This window comes from Anomaloglossus baeobatrachus, chromosome 1 (genome assembly GCF_048569485.1).
Source record: "Anomaloglossus baeobatrachus isolate aAnoBae1 chromosome 1, aAnoBae1.hap1, whole genome shotgun sequence".
NCBI lineage: Eukaryota > Metazoa > Chordata > Amphibia > Anura > Aromobatidae > Anomaloglossus > Anomaloglossus baeobatrachus.
Window position 1 is genome coordinate 386,281,649 of NC_134353.1, and position 22,638 is coordinate 386,304,286.

Sequence of the window (22,638 nt, forward strand, 5' to 3'; positions counted from 1 at the left end):
ATTACCAGAATCAAGGATGTTATTATAGGATAGGAACATTGTTACAAGGGGCCAAACACATACGTCTTCATAGGATCTGGTATGGATATAGGATATGTCTTCATAGGATATGCTAAAAGGGCCCATATCTAATAACATGCAGGTGGGGGCCTAGGTCCAAATTTTGCATTGGGGCCTTTCAGACTTTAGTTACACCACTGTGGCTATATGTTAGAAAACTGAATTATTGGTTATCTCCTAAAAAAAAATTACCCAGTCACATAGAATGTAAGCCCGCAAGGGCAGGGCCCTCTTCCCTCTGTACCAGTCTGTCTACTGTAACTAGTATACGTATTCTGTATGTAACCCCTTCTCATGTACAGCACCATGGAATTAATGGTGCTCTATAAATAAATAATAATAATAAAAATAAAATTGCCAAAGAAATTTGATGAAAAAGGTGACCAGTTTGCAGGAATCAAGTTTCCCAAATTGTCTCTTTCTTGAGACAATCCCTGAACCTCTTCATAGTAATCTGGGACTTCCGGCTGTGGTGAGGCCTAGGATGGCCCTGTGCAAGCACACTTGTTTACGATGTTATAATATCACGACGTGCACCTTGACCTTACATATGTGGTGGTGATAAGATGATGCAACATGACTAGATGGGTGATGGTGAGGAGCAGAAGGACTGGAGAGATGAGCGGTAAGGTGAGAATAAATGTTTTTTATTTTTTAACCTTTTGATGGCCCTCTAAAGTTATGCAAAGTATCATAATAATAATAATAATAATAATAATAATAATAATATATCATTTATTTCTAAATGTTAAGAAGAAAAACAATCACCTTGTTGATGCAAGTAGGCAATATTTAAATTTTTTGCCAAGTCCACTATTACTGTATAACTGATTCATCTAGAAAAAAAGGAAAAAATATATAAACAATATAAAATAACTGTGATACCAAAGTATTTATTAAGAAAGTATAATGGGAATGTTTCTATTGTGGAAAGTTATAAGCCGGTGTAAGGAGCCGTAGAAGCCATGTAATGATTCTCTGGAAATTTAAATATATGTAAATAGCCTCATCAGACAGGAAGAGAACTAGAATACTAGTGTCACCTATTTCGGTAGCAGTTCCAAATGTGCGATCCTTTAATGTGTCTTGCCAGATTCATAGGATAAGAATCCAAACCAGATATGTGTTACTTGGTGATAGTATCAAACTGATGTTTGTGAATGAGATATTAGTATTCAACACAGTATTAATTGTATTCTCCATATTGTCTATTCTCAGGACAAATTGCAAATTTCAATCACCTTCTGCACTATGTCCTCCTCTAGAAGTCTCCTCTTTTCAGGGTCGGCAGGCACAGAATTGTTAGTGATGGTAAAATTAACAACATAGCCAACGTATCTGTTGGATGGGATAGCTACAATGTTGGTACTGGTTGTTGTCGTAGTAGCCGTGGTTGTTGTTGTAGCAGTTGTCGTCGTACTAGGAGTTGTCGGTGCGGCAGTTGTTAACTCTACATCTGTTCTTTGAACTAAACAGGAAGGCTTATTAATTGCATGACATGATAAAAACTATGATACTAATAAAAACAGGTAATTTATTAGTGAAATATCCCACATTACCGATACAATAAAAATTATCAAATTAATTTAATTCTGAGCTTGAAGGTCCAGTTTAGACCATAGTTCTGGCAGGTCAATATGAGAAAAACTCTAAGTATAAATACAAAGAAGATCCTCCATATACTGACATATTCTGGAGTTAAAATATCGAACTTACTGTTCACATTAATACTTGAGCTTGTCAAGGTGAAGTTGCCTAGCATGGTACCATCGTTGGTAATGTTTAAGAGCGCTTCTTTAACGTCGTCTGCTGTGAAGGCTCTGGCCAAGAGATCCACATTAAATATGCAGACGGTTTCTGCAGTAGTATTTGTATTGGATGGCGTGGACCTAGGAACACAGTAATCTTCTATTTAGTGGCTTTGTTGAAGCATGACATTGAAAAATATTGATCGGTTCTCCAATACATTACATAGAAAGTGTATAAGTGTTTGAAACAGATGGAGCAGAGACCAGGTCCCTACAGGTTGTTCTATTTTTTAGGCAAACTGAGTAAAAAGCACAAACTATTTTAATCTTGAGAAATTACTATACGTGCTTTTTACTGAAAAGGGAAAATAAACAAGTATGGATTGAAGGTCAAAACACATAATCATGGAGCTTATATAGTACAGCTTTCTATGTATCAAGAATACCTACCTGAACCCAGACACCGTACAGTTGTAAAACTTGTCCTTCACTTTTGAGTTATTCCCAAAACCAATATTTAGCTGAGGAAAAAATGTGGAAAGACATGATTAGTAGGAGAGTTCAGTAAATGCACTAATCTTCATAATATAATGAAATCTGATTTGACTCAGATGTAAATAAGTATAATTAAACAGTTGTAAAGTACCATATTTTCAAGTTTGTAAAACGCACTTTTTTCCCCCCAAAACCGTGGGAAAAATGGTGGTGCGTCTTACAAATCACATATGGCATTGGTGGCGCAGGGCCGGCAATACTGCGGGCTCGTGGGGTGTCATGGTGGCGAGCACCATTGATCTGACGAGATGAACTTCAAGAAAATGGCCGAGGAGGCGGCGCGTGTGCAGATAGGACTCTGCGGCCATTTTCTTGAAGTCCTTGCATCGATCTGCACACATGTCGCCTCTGTAGCCATTTTCTTGAAGTCGATCTCCTCAACTGCTGGAGATTCAAAGCAGCTCACCGAAAAAAAATGGTCCTCGCCACCGCGACACCCCATGAGCCTGCAGTATCTCCGACCCTTCGCTGTCGCACACTGAGCCATGACACCCCCTCTTCCGAGCCTGACAACAGATCAATGGCACCTGCCACCGTGACACCTCACAAGCCCGCAGCAGTATTGCCGACCCTTTGCACATTAACCCTATTGAGCCGTGACACCCTCTCCTCCAATCCCACAGCATCACCAACCCTCCTGAGCTACGACATCCCCTCCTTCATGCCCGGAACATCGCCTACTTTGCCTCCTGGAACCTTCCTGAGCCGCTCCACCCTGGTGAGCTAATATAAGAGGCATTAGGATTATAAGACGTACCCTCATTTTAACAGTAAAAAAATGTTTTTTCCTATTTTTCTCCTTCAAATTTGGGGTGTGTCTTATAATCTGATATGTCTTATAAAACAAAAAATACGGTATGTGAACACAAATAACACAGAGTAGTCTATTAGCTAGAGACTCCTTATTTCTCAAGTTCTCAGCTTCTGTCTCCCTAGAGGTATATTCATAATAAGAGTATTTTCCGTTCTATTGTGCTTTTATGTATATGGTTTTTAAAATAATATTCTAACATGTAAATTAAATTTTGATATCTCTAATATACATTCAAGTAAATAACAATCATTCCGCATTCACTTTGTTTACATTTTCTCACCTCTGTTACAACCCAACTTACCAGTTTCTCAATCAGCATCTGCACTTTTATGTATTGATCAGAGTCTTTGTTTGTTAAATTGCTGTTAAACTTAAGGTTGGTAATAGTGAAGTTAATGTAAAAACTTTTTGGCCCAATAGTCTTCAGGGTGGTCATTGTTGGTGGTTGAGTAGCTAAGGAAAATATGGAAACAGTTGTAAGTAATGAGGTACTTCTGTGACAAGAAAATGGTCCTAAAACACACCCAGTCACACCTATTTTGGCAAAGCTGGTTGGGACTGGCATAAAAACGCCTAATGTAGCATATGTTTTGCTCAGTTTCTGAGTTAATCAAAATGTTTGAACAGGATAGGCAAAAAGAAAAGTCCAGCTAGAGAACCTCCGGATAAAAGTAAAATTTAACTTTTATTTCACTATTAAAAATTGGCAATGTACTCGGGCAATTAAATACCGACTCTATGGATGGCAGAATGACACAGACAACGCGTTTCGGCATTCAGTCAGTGTCATTCTGCCACTCTATTGGACTTTTCTTTTTCCCTCTCCTGTTCACTCTTATGTGCGGTCAGGCTGCCGTGAGTCTCTGCTTGACTCCTGGGTGTATTGAAGGAGGTTTATCCGGGCAGACCTAACAACAGTGAGCGGTTCCATGTTCTGAGAAAAAAATCTCACACTCTGATAACATGAAATACCAAACTCGTCCTATTCTCCTGGATGAGAATAGAACCGATTTTTTCAATATACCCTTTATGACCACATCCTAATTGTCTGTCAGTCTGTATTCCCCAGAACTGTATTTCACAATGAAAGAGTTAATGAGAAAATCCATCAAGACTGGTGTTTTCTATGCTAGTCATATCCAGCGTCTGCTGGAATAAGATGTACAAAATTCATTAAGAGGTAGGTGCTTCTTACTGAATATGACCCAACTTTCGGATACCCAAAAATGCACTCCTATCACTGTGGTGTAGATTACATTGAATCTATTGGGAGCACTATCATGCCTCTTTGCTATGATCTACAACAACTTTTCCAAAAAAATAGGTGAGGCTGAAATAAAAATGCCAAAGTCGCAACATTTTTGAACAACCATGCAAAATTTCGGTGGCATAAAATGCTTCATGAATCATTAGTGTAAACACAGAAAACAAACCAAATAAAATATTATGATATGGAAAATGTTCTAATAAACATTTTCAATTGCCATATTTCCTCATTATAGTCGACCCCCTTGGAAATATATTAGTTACTTACTTGTTACAGCCAAGACCTTGTTGTATTCTAGATAAAAAAAGAGATGTTATCTTAATTTCATGCTTTACTAGTAAAATGTATTTATCACACTGATCCTCTATTAAGCCTCCATTATTAAAGCTGGCCTTGTTGCTAATAGCAACCAATAACAGTGCAAGTGAGAAAATTCAGTGCACGCACAATTTAGACAATGAAATCGGATCTGTAATGGGATCATTTATGATCATGAAGAGGAGCTGCCATCCTTTTTCCTCTCTTCCTCTCTTTGGAGATATGTGCCTATCTAGGTTCAATTCCACTTTTGTATATTCCAAATATGATGTTATGGTGCAATAAATATTGGTGAGCTATCATACACATCTATGACCATTCTTAAGGCCACTTTACACACAGCGACATCGCTAGCGATGTCGCTGCCGATCGCACACGCCCCCGTCGTTTGTGCGTCATGGGCAAATCACTGCCCATGGCGCACAATATCGTTAGTCCCCGTCACACATACTTACCTGCCTAGCGACGTCGCTGTGGCCGGCGAACTGCCTCTTTTCTAAGGGGGCAGTTTGTGCGGCGTCACAGCGGCGTCACGCGGCAGGCGACCAATAGAAGTGGAGGGGTGGAGAACAGCCTAAAGAAAGACACGCCCCTCTCGTTGCCGGAGGACACAGGTAAGGTGTTGTTCGTCGTTCCTGGGGTGTCACACGTAGCGATGTGTGCTGCCTCAGGAACGATGAACAACCTGCGTCCAGCACGAGCAACGATATTATGAAAATGAATGACGTGTCAACGATTAGCGATTAGGTGAGTATTTTTGATTGTTAGTGGTCGTTCGTACGCTTCCACGCAACAACGTCGCTAACGAGGCTGGATGTGCGTCACGAATTCCGTGACCCCAATAACATCTCGCTAGCGATGTTGTTGCGTGTAAAGGGGGCTTTAGACTTGGTGTGAGTAACTCTCATACACATCTACGACCATTCTTAGATTTGGTGTGAGTAACTCTCATACACATCTACGACTATTCTTAGATTTGGTGTGAGTAACTCTCATACACATCTACGACCATTCTTAGATTTGGTGTGAGTAACTCTCATACACATCTACGACCATTCTTAGACTTGGTGTGAGTAACTCTCATACACATCTACGACTATTCTTAGATTTGGTGTGAGTAACTCTCATACACATCTATGACCATTCTTAGATTTGGTGTGAGTAACTCTCATACACATCTACGACCATTCTTAGATTTGGTGTGAGTAACTCTCATACACATCTACGACCATTCTTAGATTTGGTGTGAGTAACTCTCATACACATCTATGACCATTCTTAGATTTGGTGTGAGTAACTCTCATACACATCTACGACCATTCTTAGATTTGGTGTGAGTAACTCTCATACACATCTACGACCATTCTTAGATTTGGTGTGAGTAACTCTCATACACATCTACGACCATTCTTAGATTTGGTGTGAGTAACTCTCATACACATCTACGACCATTCTTAGACTTGGTGTGATTAACTCTCATACACATCTACGACCATTCTTAGATTTGGTGTGAGTAACTCTCATACACATCTACGACTATTCTTAGATTTGGTGTGAGTAACTCTCATACACATCTACGACCATTCTTAGATTTGGTGTGAGTAACTCTCATACACATCTACGACCATTCTTAGACTTGGTGTGAGTAACTCTCATACACATCTACGACTATTCTTAGATTTGGTGTGAGTAACTCTCATACACATCTACAACCATTCTTAGATTTGGTGTGAGTAACTCTCATACACATCTACGACCATTCTTAGATTTGGTGTGAGTAACTCTCATACACATCTACGACCATTCTTAGATTTGGTGTGAGTAACTCTCACACAGACCATTCTTAGATTTGGTGTGAGTAACTCTCATACACATTCACTTTATAGATACTATTCATCTTACCATTGACATAGAGGCTGTTTTTGTCCAAATTATAACTTCCTAGCTTGGTAATATTTGAAGTCATATTTGTAACTTCATCATAAAATGTCACTCGATCAAATGGCTTGCCAGCTGTGTCTTTTTTGATTCTGCAAATGGAGTTTACTTTTGTGTTGTTTACACCAGAAATCCTGGAGGAAACAAAAGGTGATGAAACCCTAAAGAATAATCCTCAGTTAATGTGAATAGCGATGGGCAAGCACTGCCATGCTTAAGTGATCATAATCATAACAAGCAGTTAATACTCAGATAGGTGCAACTTGAGTACCCACGTCTAATGGATATCATTGGGGAACTCAAGCATTTTTTGACATCCCCATTTACTTCCATTATACATATATAGTATAGATTATTTTATATATGTAGTAGTATACAGTACTATACATATATAGTATACAGTATATATACAGTATATATATACTTACATTGTGCCCATCTGATCACCCAGCTGCTTGTTACAAGTACTGTACACATGAGCATGGTAGTGCTCACTCATCACTAATTGTAAATACAGCCTGTATTGTGTGTCATGCTTGATATATATGATGCATTGCAATTATACTACAAGTGCATCTCAATAAATTAGAATATCATCAAAAAGTTAATTTATTTCAGTAATTCAATACAAAAAGGAAGGGAAACGCATATATTATATAGTCATTACACACAGAGATCTATTTCAAGTGTTTATTTCTGTTAATGTTGATTATTATGGCTTACAGCTAATGAATACCCAAAGGTCATTATCTCAGAAAATTAGAATATTATATAAGACCAAATGAAAAAATTAATTTAAACTGAAAAGTGTATACAGTAAATGCACTCAATACTTGTCCGGGGCTTCTTTTTCATGAATTACCACATCAATGCAGCGTGGCATGGAGGCGATCAGCCTGTGGAACTGCTGAGGTGTTATGGAAGCCCAGGTTTCTTTGATAGCAGCCTTCAGCTCATCTGCATTGTTGGGTCTGGTGTCTCTCATCTTCCTCTTGACATTACCCCACATAGATTCTCTATTGGGTTTAGGTCAGGTGAGTTTGCTGGCCAATCAAACAGTAATAATGTAGTTATTAAACCAAGTATTGGTACTTTTGGCAGTGTAGATAGGTGCCAAGTCCTGCTTGAAAATAAAATTTCCATCTCCAAAAGCTTGTCGACAGAGGGAAGCATGAAGTGCTCTAAAATTTCCTGGTAGACGGCTGCGCTGACTTTGGTCTTGATAAAACACAGTGAACCTACACTAGCAGCAGATGACATGGCTCCCCAAACCATCACTGATTGTGGAAACTTCACACTAGACCAGAAGCAGCTTGGATTGTGGCCTCTCCACTCTTCTTCTAGACTCTCGGGTACGATATTACCAAATGAAATGCAAAATTCACTTTAATCTGAAAACAACACCTTGGACCACTGAGCAACAGTCCAGTTCTTTTTCTCCTTGGCCCAAGTAAGATGCTTCCAGTGTTGTCTATTGGTCATGAGTGGCTTGACACAAGGAGTGCAACAGTTGTAGTCCATATCCTGGATGCGTCCGTGTGTGGTGGCTCTTGAAGCACTGACTGTAGCAGCAGTCCACTTCTTGTGAATCTCCCCCAAATTTTTGAATGGCCTTTTCTTAACCATTCTTCCACTCAACTTTCCATTAATATGCTTGGATACAGCATTCTGAACAGCCAGCTTCATTAGCAATGACCTTTTGTGGCTTACCCTCCTTGTGGAGTGTGTCAATGACTGCCTTCTGGACATCTGTCAAGTAAGCAGTCTTCCCCATGATTGTATAACCTATGGAACCAGACTAAGGGACCTTTTTAAATGCTTAGGAAGCCTTTGCAGGTGTTTTGTGGTAATTATTCTAATTTTCTGAGACTTTTGGGTTTTCATTGACTGTAAGCCATAATTATCAACATTAACAGAATTAAACACTTGAAATAGATCACTCTGTGTGTAATGACTATATAATATATGTGTTTCCCTTTTTGTATTAAATTACTGAAATAAATTAACTTTTTAATGATATTTTAATTTATTGAGATGCACTTGTAAGTATTTGTGATGTGAAACATATATGATCCAGTATAAGCTGCTGTGATTAATAAGCCAGCTCCACCTCAAGATCTCATATACTTACCCAAAGCTATCAATGCTACAGACAATCAGTTTGCTGCTGACAGTACTGTTCTTCATTAAGCTGGTTATCTAAAAAGAGAAAAACAAATACATTGTTTGTTATAACTCCCAGCAATTTATAGTAGACTTTTCTATAGAAAATACAGGTATAATTATATTATTATGGATTTTTTGCAATTTTAAGGGAAAAATTGCCACGGGTATGTCACGGGTGATAGACATTCATGTGGTAATAGAAGATCACAGCGTTTGGCTGTGCAAACTGCTCCCTGACTTTCTATCATTTTGTTTGCAGTTAGGCTAAGTTCACACAGGGCATCTTTTGACGCATCTCCGGTGCGTTTTTGACATTGCAAAGATGCACCTAAATGCATGCATTTCCTTTCTCCAGCAAAGTCTATGAGATTTCTATTTTGCTGTCCACACTGGGCATCTTTTGTTGGCTGCATCTTGGCTGCGTTTTTGAAGATGCATCCAAGATGCAGCATGTCAATTATTTCTGTGTTTTTGCAGCGTTTTTGAGCCCTTCTAGTCAATAGATTTGACTTAAAAATGCATTGGGCAAAAACGCGGCAATAACGCGGTAAAACGCGGTAAAAACATGATGCGTTTTTGCCGCGGTGTGTTTTTGGTGCATTTTTAGTGCATTTTTTATGCACTCAAGATGATCTCAAGATGCACTGGCAAAGAGATGCCACGTGTGAACATTGCCTTAAGGCCACGTCTCACTAAGCAACATTGCTAGCAACATCGCTGCTGAGGCATGACTTTTGTGACGTAACAGCGATGTTGCTAGCGATGTTGCTGTGTGTGACATCCAGCAACAACCTGGCCCCTGCTGTGAGGTCGCTGGTTGTTGCTGAATGTCCTGGACCATTATTTAGTTGTTGCTCTCCCGCTGTGAAGCACAGATCGCTGTGTGTGACAGCGAGAGACCAACAACTGAATGTGCAGGCAGCAGGAGCCGGCTTCTGCAGACGCTGGTAACCAATGTAAATATCGGGTAACCAAGAAGCCCTTTCCTTGGTTACCCGATATTTACCTTCGTTACCAGCATCTGCCGCTCTCACACTGTCAGTGCCGGCTCCCTGCACACATAGCCAGACTACACATTGGGTAATTAACCCAATGTGTACTCTGGCTAGGAGTGCAGGGAGCCAGCGCTAAGCGGTGTGCGCTGGTAACCAAGGTAAATATCGGGTTGGTTACCCAATATTTACCTTAGTTACCAAGCGCAGCATCACTTCCACGCGTCGCTGCTGGCTGGGGGCTGGTCACTGGTTGCTGGTGAGATCTGCCTGTTTGACAGCTCACCAGCAACCCATGTAGCGATGCTCCAGCAATCCCTGCCAGGTCAGGTTGCTGGTGGGATCGCTGGAGCGTCGCTTAGTGTGACGGTACCTTTACTCTTCCTGAGGCATCTGAAGATCAGTTGTTGTTTACTTCCCTTGTTTGTTATCTCTGTGTGTTCTTTAGCGCTCAGTGGAGTTGACGAAGCCCTTATCCCATCTGTTCCCTAGCTAGGGCCCAGATATAGGGTCAACCTAGATATCCTACTCAGCACATAGATGCGGAACCTATCTAGGGTGGCGAGGTAAGATGAGAGCCCACTGGTTGGTTTGCTCAGTGGTCACCATCTCCCCCTGCCCTAGGGTTCCTCTTCTCTTTCCTTTTGCTATATGCTGTGCACTGCCATGTACCTAGCATGACAAATATATTGTTTATTTAAATTTAGTTTAGACCCAACATTGTAGCTATTCTAAAACTTTGTTGGGATGGTCCATATCTGATGCACACTTACAATGCTTCATACAAGGGCTTATCCGTGTATATACTCGTAATGTTAATAACCTGCATTATCCGGCGTCCAACTTTAGAAAAACAGTCATTAAATCCCTTAGTCTCTGTAGACAATGCTCCTGTTCCAGTTTACAAAGACAGCAGAAAATGTCAGCGTATTATGTATACTTGTGAAAGCCGGACGTTTTTTATATGGGTGGTCTCTATAAATATAGTGAACAATTGAAGAACTAAAAAATGCAAAAGATTTCAAATGTTTCCACCTGAAAAAGTGATTTCACTAGAGTAAAAATATGCCATCACTTTAGGACTCTGGGACCACCTCTATCTTTTGCTGAGGCCCCTTCATTCACAGGATCGATGGAAGATCCAACCATGACAGAATATAGAGTGATGATTATATATTCCTGGGATATGCTATCACTTTATCAAATAGGAATATCCCTTTACCAGAGTCTCTCTTCAATGATCTGTAAAATTTTGGGTCAGGAAACCTATTACAGGGATTTTCCTCAAAAATGTAATTATGGATAGGGGATAACTTGCAGTTCGCTGGGACTTTGACCATTTGGACCCCCAGCGATCCTAAAATCGGGGCTCTGGAACTCGTAGAAAAGGATTATGTGGCCCCATCCTGAATGATGCAGAGGTGCTCATGCACAGCCTCCACTTCATTCATTGAGGAACAAAGAATGTTTCTGTTGGTCCCATACACAATGAATGGAGCAGTGACTCAAATTTGGGTTTGCTGGAGATCCTAGTGGTCGGACCCTTATTCATCAGCAAGTTTTATTTTTGGAAATAAGCCTTTAATATTAAAGAAATGTTATTGTAATCATTTAAAACACAAATGATATAAACAAAGTTGACATGGCCAGTGCAACATATCATTCTTATACACTGTACATCCAGAAACATTATCAATTCTGAATGTTACTATGAGTGTTACTACTTACCAAGGTGATGATATTTTCAGCAGTGGAGTTATATTTGGCAGAGTTTTTTATTCCAAGGTCAGGTGTGTAGATCAGGTTTTTTAGTGTAAAGTTGAGAGTGATGTCTTCAAATACTGTGGATTCAACTGGGGGTTGTGTCACCACCTTTACAGGAGGCTCCACAGCTGATAAAACGAAGAAAATAGAGAAGAAAGATTCAAGACTTGATAAAATGAAAGTTTTAACCCCTTAATGGGAACCTGTCAGGTCCCATATGCGTTCTAACCTAGAAGCAAGGTGATGTGTGGCCTAGTAACCCCTTCCTACCCATCCCTGTGTTTTAATATTGTGTAAAATCTAATATATAAAGCTGAGTGTATGTATATATGTGTGTTTGTATGTCTGTATGTCCGCAAAAGGAATCCGCACCGTCATATTTACAATCACGAAATTTGGCACAAACGCCTCATGGGACTCAGGGAACATCATAGACTATGTTTTGATCGGAAAATTTAACCCTGCGCTTTACAGTTCACCATGCTTCTAGGTTAGAACACATAAGGGACCTGACAAGTTCCCTTTAACACTAGAACTACTGAGGTAGTCATTTTGACTACTTTGCACTATGTATTTCTATATAGGTGTCACGAGTCCAGTAGTTCTAGTGTTAAATACCAGGCTATTTTGTTTTCCCAGCATCAAGGCTGTCAGCAGCGCATGGAGCATGGACAGCCAAATGTGGCGACAGATTCCCTATAATACATAACCACATGAATCAGTTCCTAGCTAACTCAGCACACTTCTTTCTGATTACTTTAGTTGCATGGTTTATTAAAGCCCAACTTTATTGAGGTGTAGTCCCTTATACACACTTTTCTTTTCATCAGTCACTATTTTATTACTTACTAGTAGTTGGCACAATTGGTTGTTTCTCATTGTATCCTACAAAATAAGAAAAAAGTCACCATCTGCAGAAAATGCTTGAGCTGAAACTGTATAATAAAAGATATTGATATTGATCTTACCATTGACATAAAGGCTGTTTGGATCCAAAGTGTAGGACCCAAGTGAAGTGACATTTCTTGTCTGGTCTTTCAGCTCTTTGTAGAAAGAAACTGTATTGAATGGGTTAGGTGCAGAGTAATTGGTGTACGTACAGATCACATCAACCTTGGTGTCTTTGGAATTTGCCAACCTAGCACGTGAACAAAGGAAACAATGGAAACTTTTCTACTAAGTACTGTTACATTTGCTGCTATATACTTTTTAATATATCTTATTAGCGAAATCCACTTATCTCTCCTCCTGGATTGATCAGTCATTTTCAAAAATGATCAAATTATGGGTAATATCTGTATCCTGTGAAAACAGATTTTCCCATTACTGAAAAATGACTTAACCGATTACAGATTCTTCAGATTTTACCTCTGAATTGAGAATGAGAAATTAATGCAAGAGGAGAAAAAAGCTGATTTGTCTCTTAAGATACATTACAAAGTTGCTTATTTTCATGTGTACTATTAATTTATGAAATTAAAATGACGGTTACTTATTAGGGTTGCCAATAACAAATGTGGTGCTACAGAAACTGCAAAGTAGGGCTGGGCCACACTCTTTTAGGAAACTCTCATAGAAATGAATAGCAGTTACAGAAACAGGGTAGCACAGCGAGTAAGGGTGTACTGTTTATATAACCCCCATTCATTTCTATAGGAGTTGCAGAGCCTGGCGCCTAGCTCAGACACGCTTAGCTGTTCCTTAGCTTCCCTATTATAGTTGGTAACTTGATAGACTTATTCATGTCTCAGCTATGGAAGGGATTTTCAAGGATGAATACACATTTCTACAGGCACTCTATGTGACTGCAGATTACCAAATTCTGGCAATATCCACAATGCAGGAACTAAAGGGATTTATCTTTAGCATGGACAACCCCTTTAAACTGATGTGCACTAGATACGTTTACACATCAACTTAAATGCTGGTAAAATAGCTCAGCTTGCCCTCTCAATGCATACTGTACTGTACATGATGAAAGGTTCATTAAAAATCAACCATATCAGTCTCAAAAAATATTTATGTAGCAGATGAAGGGTATATTTTTCCAGCAACTGCCGTTCACACTGGTGAGCAGCAAGGAAGAAGGTCAAACCTTATCTGCACCTTCTGTGCTAGTCCAGGTTTTTGGGGCAACGCCCAAGCTGCACAGCTCTAGGATTAGTGTGGCGCCCTGGGCAAGCCAGGACGTCACAAGCACTACACCAACACACCCCACACTTCCGGTCAGGCACACCAAAGTCAGACAAAAACCCTTGTTGCCTCACTCCAGGGGCTGATGCTCACACCAGGGGGTACGCCAGGCGGTTGGTCCCGCCCACCGAGGAGTGCACAGTCCTGGAGGCGGGAAAAGGAAGGAGTTGAGTTTTAGAGTTTGAAGTAAAAGGAGTGAAGTAGTAGAGGAGCAGACAGAAAGTGGTCCGGGTGTGTGGCCCGGACGGAACAGCAAGGTTGGCAGACGGTGGTGACCGTCTGCAGGAGAGGCCAATTGGAGTGAGCCGTAAGGACCGTGGACGGGCGGTGGCCCGGCGGTACCAGACCGGTACGCAAAGAGAAGCCAGCACCATCCGGCAGGGGCTTACGGACCCCGACAAGGCTAGGAGTCGCCGTGCAATTTGTCAAATCCGTTAGCGAAGGGAACCTCATGGGTTAACCAGCAGCCAAGTCCCGACAGAAGGCAACAGTCCAACCGTTAGAGGGAAACACAGTCACCGCCAAGGCTAAAGTTCCCAGGGCCAGAGCCTGCGGGCAAAAGGGGCTCCTTCAGCAACCTTCAAGCTGGAGGAGCGGGTTACCAGTGGGAACCCATTGGAGCCGTCTACACTACACAGGTGCAGGGAAAGGCAGTCACCATCAACCTGCCGGGAGGAGAAACACCGCAGCCGTCTGTGGGACCCGTCCATCCAGCCATTTGTTTTACTGGAGACTCTGTGTTTATCATTGGCTGAGTGAGTACCACCATGCCGTGCGGCACAGCGCTGCCCCCGCGACCCTGCACCTCATCAGGCCCCGTAACCCGCCTGCTATCCATCCCTACCCCATAACCGGGCCCCGGGACAACCAACCCCCTACCCACAGAGGGGAGAACTAACATCCAGGCTGCTCCCTGCCATCGCTCCCGGGATCCCTGTCCAGAGCAGCGGTGGTGTCAACCACCTCACCACAACCATGGGTGGTGTCACGGACAATATCAAATCCCCACAATCAAACCCCCCTTTTCACTCACTGGCGAGGAGCGTCGCTCGAGTCCCCGGGATCCAGCCCACCGCTCGAGCCACCACCGAGCAGCAGCAGCAGCCGTCGGACCCAAGCAGTGGGAGAGCGCAGCGTCCCCTCCTCCGCCTGCGACAACTTGGCGTCACGAACAGGATCTTACCGCTCTGCCGTCTGGTAGAGGTGCGCCTTGTGACCGCCAGAGGTGTCCGGCCGAAAAATTTGTGAAGCCGCCATTTTGGGCGCGAAAGATTCCCACTCGAGCGTCTCCTTGAGCAGTAGAGGCGCGAAAGCTGAAACCCTGCCCCGTAGAGGAGGTACCGAAAAGAAACTAAGGGGGACTGATGGCGCCTGGCCGCATGTAGCCCGCGGCTATAAAAGCAGGGACGCCAGGACCCTGCGGCCATCTTGTTGCTGTTTCCTGGAAGAGGCCACCAGAGCCATGTTTATGCCGTCCCGCAGCACCGTAGCCCCCACGCCTGGAACCGCGGCGTGGGTGGAGGTCCGGACCACTCAGCTCCAACAACGGCTGCAGGTTAAAATGCAGCTCCTCCTGGAGGAGTGGGAGGCCGACATGGCGGAGGTTGTGGCGACCGTGCGGAGACGCGAGGAACAGGGAGTTTCGGAAGGGAGGGTGAGTGACCCACGCCCCTGTGCCCCTAGTGGGTCGGTCATCGTGGCCGAGAGACCCGGTCCATACCCGCTCGCCCAGCTACCTCCCCCGCTACCCGTATTGGCTGCCGCGCTCCCGCCACTAGGTCCGCTAACACCACAACCGGTAGCGGTACCCCGCACGTCCGCCCAGGCGGATCAGCCTGCAGCCGGAGCCCGTAATCGACCAGAACAGCTACCGTGGAAGGTGCCGAAGCCTGAACCGGAGGTATCTGCAGAGACTTTCCCCGAGCCGGAGCCGACAGGCCGCTCCATGCAGGAGGCCCGGCGGAAGAGGACCCCTGCGCCCATCCCCCACACCTCGGCTGAGGTTGCGCTGGGTTGCCGCTGCAGGGCAGCACACCAGGCTAAGTCACCGCGGGACCTTCCACCCAGATCACCAGTGGTGGGCAGTGTCCAGAAGGTCTCGCGGGGCCCGACCCATGCACCGGAGCTCGCAGCGGCCCCGTATTGGGACAGGGAGCCGACACCGCTGGGCCCGGAGATCGCGGAAAGAGAGAGGTAGAAGGCAGAGTTGGTGGCCCGCACAATCCAGGAAAAAGAAAGCCTCCGGCAAGCGACCTTCCGTGTCCGGGGCCCCCTGTATGAAGGGCAGGTGAGGCGGTTTGATGTCCGCCGGGGCTATGGCTTTATTTACGAGCCGGGCCTGGAGGCCGAAGTCTTTGTAGCCCGGCGGGATGTCAACACCCACCTGCCGAAGGAGCACCCAGGCCGCAACCTGATGCCGGGAGACCTGGTGCAGTACACCCGGCACTGCGGGGAGAGGAGGTGGTTCACGTTGGATGCAAAGTTGAGGGGCAGCCAAGAGGCCCGGGTGTCCACCACGTCCCCTCCCCCAGCCGACACCGAAGAGTCTGAGTAATGGCAGCGGAGCTCCGCTGCAGTTGTCCCCGTTGGGACCACCAAAGTACCATTTTAAAAGATTGTGAATGATAAGTGAATGATTACCGAAGAAGTTACCTGATTGACCATCCCTGATTTGAACCGGTCGTTGCCGGCAACTGTTGTCCCCGTGGGGACTGTTTGCAATCAATGCGTAGAAACTGCTATGGACAAGCCCGAGAACTGGCAGGGCAACCACAAACTAAGTGGCATGTAAATAAAAATGTTGGCTAAACCGTTACTGCCTCCGGAGAGGCTGATTTGGAGGATGGGCCTGGAGGGAAGTGATGGCCCAGGCCCGCCACTACCGCAACCGGTGGTGATCCTCCGGGGGTTTCAGGGGTTCCCCATGGACGTGGGTCCCCTGAAAAGGACAGAACCCGCTCGGGTAACTTGTGCTAGACTGGGGTCAAGGGGTGCTGACTATTTGCTTAGGGGCAGCATCAGGGCCAGGTTGCTTGGGTGGGAGAGAGCGTTAGCCGTTACCGTTAGCAACGTTTAAGAATGTGCCTCCCGATGTGGGAAGATTGAGAAAAAATGTTTTTATATGTTTTACCGTTTATCTTTTTCAGTTGTGAAAATAAAACCGGTGATGGACGGGCAGCCCACGGATGGTCTGCATTTTACTAAGGGGGAATGTGGCGCCCTGGGCAAGCCAAGACATCACAAGCACTACACCAACACACCCCACACTCCCGGTCAGGCACACCAAAGTCAGACAAAAACCCTTGTTGCCTCCCTCCAGGGGCTGATGCTCACACCAGGGGGTGGGCCAGGCGGTTGGTCCCGCCCACCGAGGAGTGCACAGTCCTGGAGACGGGAAAAGGAAGGAGTTGAGTTTTAGAGTTTGAAGTGGAAGGAGTGAAGTGGTAGAGGAGCAGACAGAAAGTGGTCCGGGTGTGTGGCCCGGACAGAACAGCAAGGTTGGCAGACGGTGGTGACCGTCTGCAGGAGAGGCCGATTGGAGTGAGCCATAAGGACCGTGGACGGGCGGTGGCCCGGCGGTACCGGACCGGTACGCAAAGAGAAGCCAGCACCATCCGGCAGGGGCTTACGGACCCCGACAAGGCTAGGAGTCACCGTGCAATTTGTCAAATCCATTAGCGAAGGGAACCTCCTGGGTTTCCCAGCAGCCAAGTCCCGACAGAAGGCAACAGTCCAACCATTAGAGGGAAACACAGTCACCGCCAAGGCTAAAGTTCCCAGGGCCAGAGCCTGCGGGCAAAAGGGGCTCCTTCAGCAACCTTCAAGCTGGAGGAGCGGGTTACCGGTGGGAACCCATTGGAACCGTCTACGCTACACAGGTGCAGGGAAAGGCAGTCACCATCAACCTGCCGGGAGGAGAAACACCGCAGCCGTCTGTGGGACCCGTCCATCCAGCCGTTTGTTTTACCGGAGACTCTGTGTTTATCATTGGCTGAGTGAGTACCACCATGCCACGCGGCAAAGCGCTGCCCCCACGACCCTGCACCTCACCAGGCCCCGTAACCCGCCTGCCATCCATCCCTACCCCATAACTGGGCCCCGGGACAACCAACCCCAATCCCACGGAGGGGAGAACTAACATCCAGGCTGCTCCCTGCCATCACTCCCGGGATCCCCGTCCAGAGCAGCGGTGGTGTCACCAACCTCACCACAACCGTGGGTGGCGTCACGGACAATATCAAATCCCCACAATCAAACCCCCCTTTTCACTCACAGGCGAGGAACGCCGCTCCAGTCCCCGGGATCCGGCCCACCGCTCGAGCCACCACCGAGCAGCAGCAGCAGCCGGACCCGAGCAGTGGGAGAGCGCAGCGTCCCCTCCTCCGTCCGCGACATTAGCATAGCATAAATAAGCTGCCAGAAGTTCCCAAAGTTTGGGTGGTTGGGCTGAAAAGCTGAAGCAGGTTTTGTGGGAATAGCACACCTGAATGAACTACCACTTGTGGGACATTTGCTATGCCGTTTGACAAGCTGGACTTTTGCTTTGCATACCTGTCTGAAGTAAGACAGTGTTTTTTTCTTTTTGTTATCAGTATGAAGAAAACACTGAGTTTTTGCACTGAGAACCTGTGTGTGCCTCTTTACTGCATCACTTCCATTGCCTTCCAGAGCTAATTCCCTACAATACATTGGGCATTCAAATAAAACAAATCTGTAATGTTGAACATATTGGTTCCATAGGAAAAACTTTGTGACAGTGAGGGCAGCCAAAGAGTGGAACAGGCAACTACAGGAGGTGGTGAGCTCTCCATCAATGGAAATCCTGAAGAGGAAGCTGGATAAACATATAGCTGAGATACTCTCACAAGGGGGTTGGATCCGATGGCTCTTGAGGTCCCTTCCAACTCTACCCTTCTGTGATTCTAAACTATATGGTATAAAACAGGAGGTACTAAGCAGAATTATATATAGTTATAAGGCAGGCGAGTGATTATAACTTTAAAGTTTATACTTTTAACACAAGAAGTCCCAGAAATTTTGAGCTCCATATGGTTCCAATGGTAGAAATGTTAAATGACCCCTCTCTGGAACTTCTAGTGTTAAAGGGTTGTTGGACATTTAGATATTGGTGACCTGTCCATAAAAGATAGACTATCATTGTTATATAAGTGGCCTAGCACCAACAGGCTTCTCCTTGCTAAACAACTCCATACTCTCAGCATACAGTTCCTTTATTTAGCAGTTGCTGTGCTGCAAAATGTACGGTATGTTAAGTATACGGAACATTTCAAGAAAAAATAGGTGGCAACAACTCGATAGAGCCCCACAGTTTCATTAAACAGCTAATTGATGTGTTTGCCTCGAGTCAATTTTCCCATCAATCTAATATTGATGGCATACCCTACCCTAGGTCATCAATGTTAAAATACTAGAAACCCTGCTTTTATTCCAGTGGGCAGTTTCCTACTCCTTCATTCAAACACTGACAACTTTTCCTAAGATATAAGTTCATATAAAAGTTGTCAATTATTAAGTGGTCTTATAAGCCAAGTTATACTATTTCTGAAAGTTACGATAATTTGTATATTCAGCTTCTCCTGTTCTTTAGTAAACCCATATAGTGTAGCATATCCAATATGATAAGTCAAAAAGCACCGCGACATACTTTCCATAGCCTTTTTTGCAGGAAAACTAAAAATGAGATGGTCTTGAAGCCATATTCTCACATTATATTTCTATACGGTAGCATAGATCGATAAGCTAGGAAGATGGCTAGTACTTCAATACACACATGGCATGGACCACAGGTTGCTGTTATGGAAATGCCCATTTCACCAACAGCTTTTTTGACTGACCGTATCCCACCATAACTAGCACAATCAGTTCGGCCAAGCATTCACAAGTTTTCAATGCTATACTCATTGGAGAGGTGTGGGCAAGTAGCACTAAAATCGGGCAACTCAGCTGACATTTCACTAATGTCATAGTGGCCTATATATTTCTTGTCTGAGTCCACTGGTGATACTTCAAAAGTAGTAGTTGTAGCAGTTTACCATATAAATGAACATAGTTACATTTTAAAGTAATATAGAATATGTCTTACATGAATTCCTCAACCTTACACATGGGTGCCCCATCCTTCAGGCTAGTCTTATTTATCACTGCATGCAGCTAGAAAAGAAAACATTCAAAAGTTTTAAATAGAAATGCAAAGTGAAAAAAATGAATCTCACTATGCAACTCTACATTTTTGGGTATTCAGTCAATGGATAAAAGCATTATTTTATTGAAAAAGACTTGATTTAAAGGGAACCTGACAGCTAACACATGCTGCCCGTAGATAGAGAAAAACATGCCACCAAACAATGTAGGTGACTAGTCAGACAGACGAACCCCCGGTGGATTCTCCCCCCGGCTTTCATGGAGTAAACAAGTCTCTCCCTATAGGAAAAGATCTGTCATTACTATTGGCAGTGGATGGGGAGAAGCCACCGAGACCCACCTTTCTTACTAGTCACCTGTGCAGCTTGGTCACCGGTGGCTTTCAAACTATGTCTATATGTGAAATGCTGCAATATTTCAGAGTCAAACATAATGTATATGGGTGAAATCATACAGCCAGTGTCTGATACATGCTGACCATGGATTGAACCACATTAAACAGGTGTCAGGTTCGCTTTACAGCTTCAGGAGGCTACACTCCACATGTTGTGTCCTTGACATGAATTTCTTGTCAGATAAATGAGTCTGATCCCACCTATCTTCCTATAGACTATGTGAAACTCATTAGAAAATGAGTCATAACCCAATGTAGGCATCACTGAGAATACTCCTCCTAAGCTGCACCTCTACATATAATACAGTATACAATCACAGATTACTTACCAAAGTTATGATGGAAAGTTGAGTATTGTTGAATACGGAGGTATTCGCTGACCCCATATCTGCAGTGTATGTTAGATTAGTTATAGTGAAATTCAAGGTTAAGATGTTGACCTTATTTGTAGATGTGGTCGGTGTTGTACCTGAAGTAATAGAGATGAGTGTCTAAGAATATACAATGAATATTAAACTAAATTTTAGTCCATTAAAATATATTTATGTTTGACAGTCACAAATCTCCCATGTCCTTGGTACAATAACAGGTCATTATTGCTTTTCTACAGTGATAAAAAAATAACATAAACAATGATCTGCCATTTATTAATTTATATAACTTACTTGAAGATGGAGATGGACTTGGTAATGCCTGTTCATTGTATCCTTTGAGAAGAAAAAAAAAATAACATTTTATTGTTTATTCTTAATTTTATGGATGGATGGGTGGATAGATGTATAGATAAATTGACAGAAATAAATAAATATAGAGATAGATAGATAAATAGATGGGTAAAGAGTTGATAGATAGATAGATAGATAGATAGATACCGTAAATAGAGATAGATAGATAGATAGATAGATAGATTGAATCATGTCCAAAAGTGTTGACGACGTTGAAATTATTCCAGTAAACAAAATATTTCTCCTAGAAAATTATTGCAATAAGACTGTGTGCACACAATGCATTTTCATTGCATTTTTTTTATGCGTTTTTTAATGTAGATTTGTTTTCGGTAAACAGTAGAATGATGTGGTTTACCAAAGAGTTCTTTCTTGGTCTCATCTATCCACCAGACACTTTCCCATAAGGATTTTGCCTTACTCATATACATTTTGCCAAACTGCAGTCCAGCTTTTAATGTCTCTGTGTCAGCAGTTGGGTCCTCCTGGGTCTCCTGCCACAGTGTTTCATTTCAATAAAATGTCGATGGATAGTTTGTTTCGACACTGATACACATTGAGCTTGTAGGACAGCTTGAATTTCTTTGGAACTTGATTGGAGCTATTTATCCACAATCTGGGCTATCCTTCGCAACCTTTCATCCAGTTTTCTTTGCCATCCACATTCAGGGTGATTAGCTACAGTGCCATGGGTTGTAAACGTCTTGTTTATGTTGCACACCGTGGAATTTATGTCCTTTTAGGTGAATTATTTGGAATATACTGCAGGGACTCGTAAGTGTGGGGACGCTTGACGTTTGGGTTATGAGCTTATGTATTTTGGACAAAATATGGACCAATACCTCACATTACATATCATTTTACTGTATATGATTTTTTATTGTGCAGTTTTCAGCAGAATGCAAGCGGGCCCTTTTGGGGTGTCTGTCCTGTGTGTCAATGCACTTATATAGTGCTGGGTAGCCCGCCTGATCTAATACAAGGGCGTCATTAATAGGCTGTTTGCCAGATACTGTGCTTTGCATGTACCTGTGTTACTGGTGCCCCATGTAAAACCTCATTAGTGTGCATGTTTAATACCAGCAACCACCCCCTCTATGAGTTGGTAGGTTGTGAGTGGTTATCTCATCGGTATTCTGCACCTGTGTTACCCCCACCTTTATCATGGGGGGCTGGTTGCATCCTGCAAGTGTTTTTGCCATTTTGACGTGTGTTGGTTGGTGGCTTTTTTCTGGTGAGTTTTTGTTTTTTTTTCTTTGAATTTATGTCCTCTTCGGTGAATTATTTGCGTACCATGGACAAAAGAACAACAAGATATCTAGAGCTGGACTTGCAACCTTGAGATTGTTGATATTTTTCAACAATTTTAGTTTTCAAGTCCTCAGACAGTTCTCTCTTCTTTCTATTCCCCATGCTTAGTGTGGCTCACACAGACACACAATGCAAAGGCTGAGTCAACTTCTCCCATTTTTATCTGGTTTCAGGTGTGATTCTCATATTGCCCACACCTGTTGCATGTCAAAGGTGAGTTTTAACAAGCAT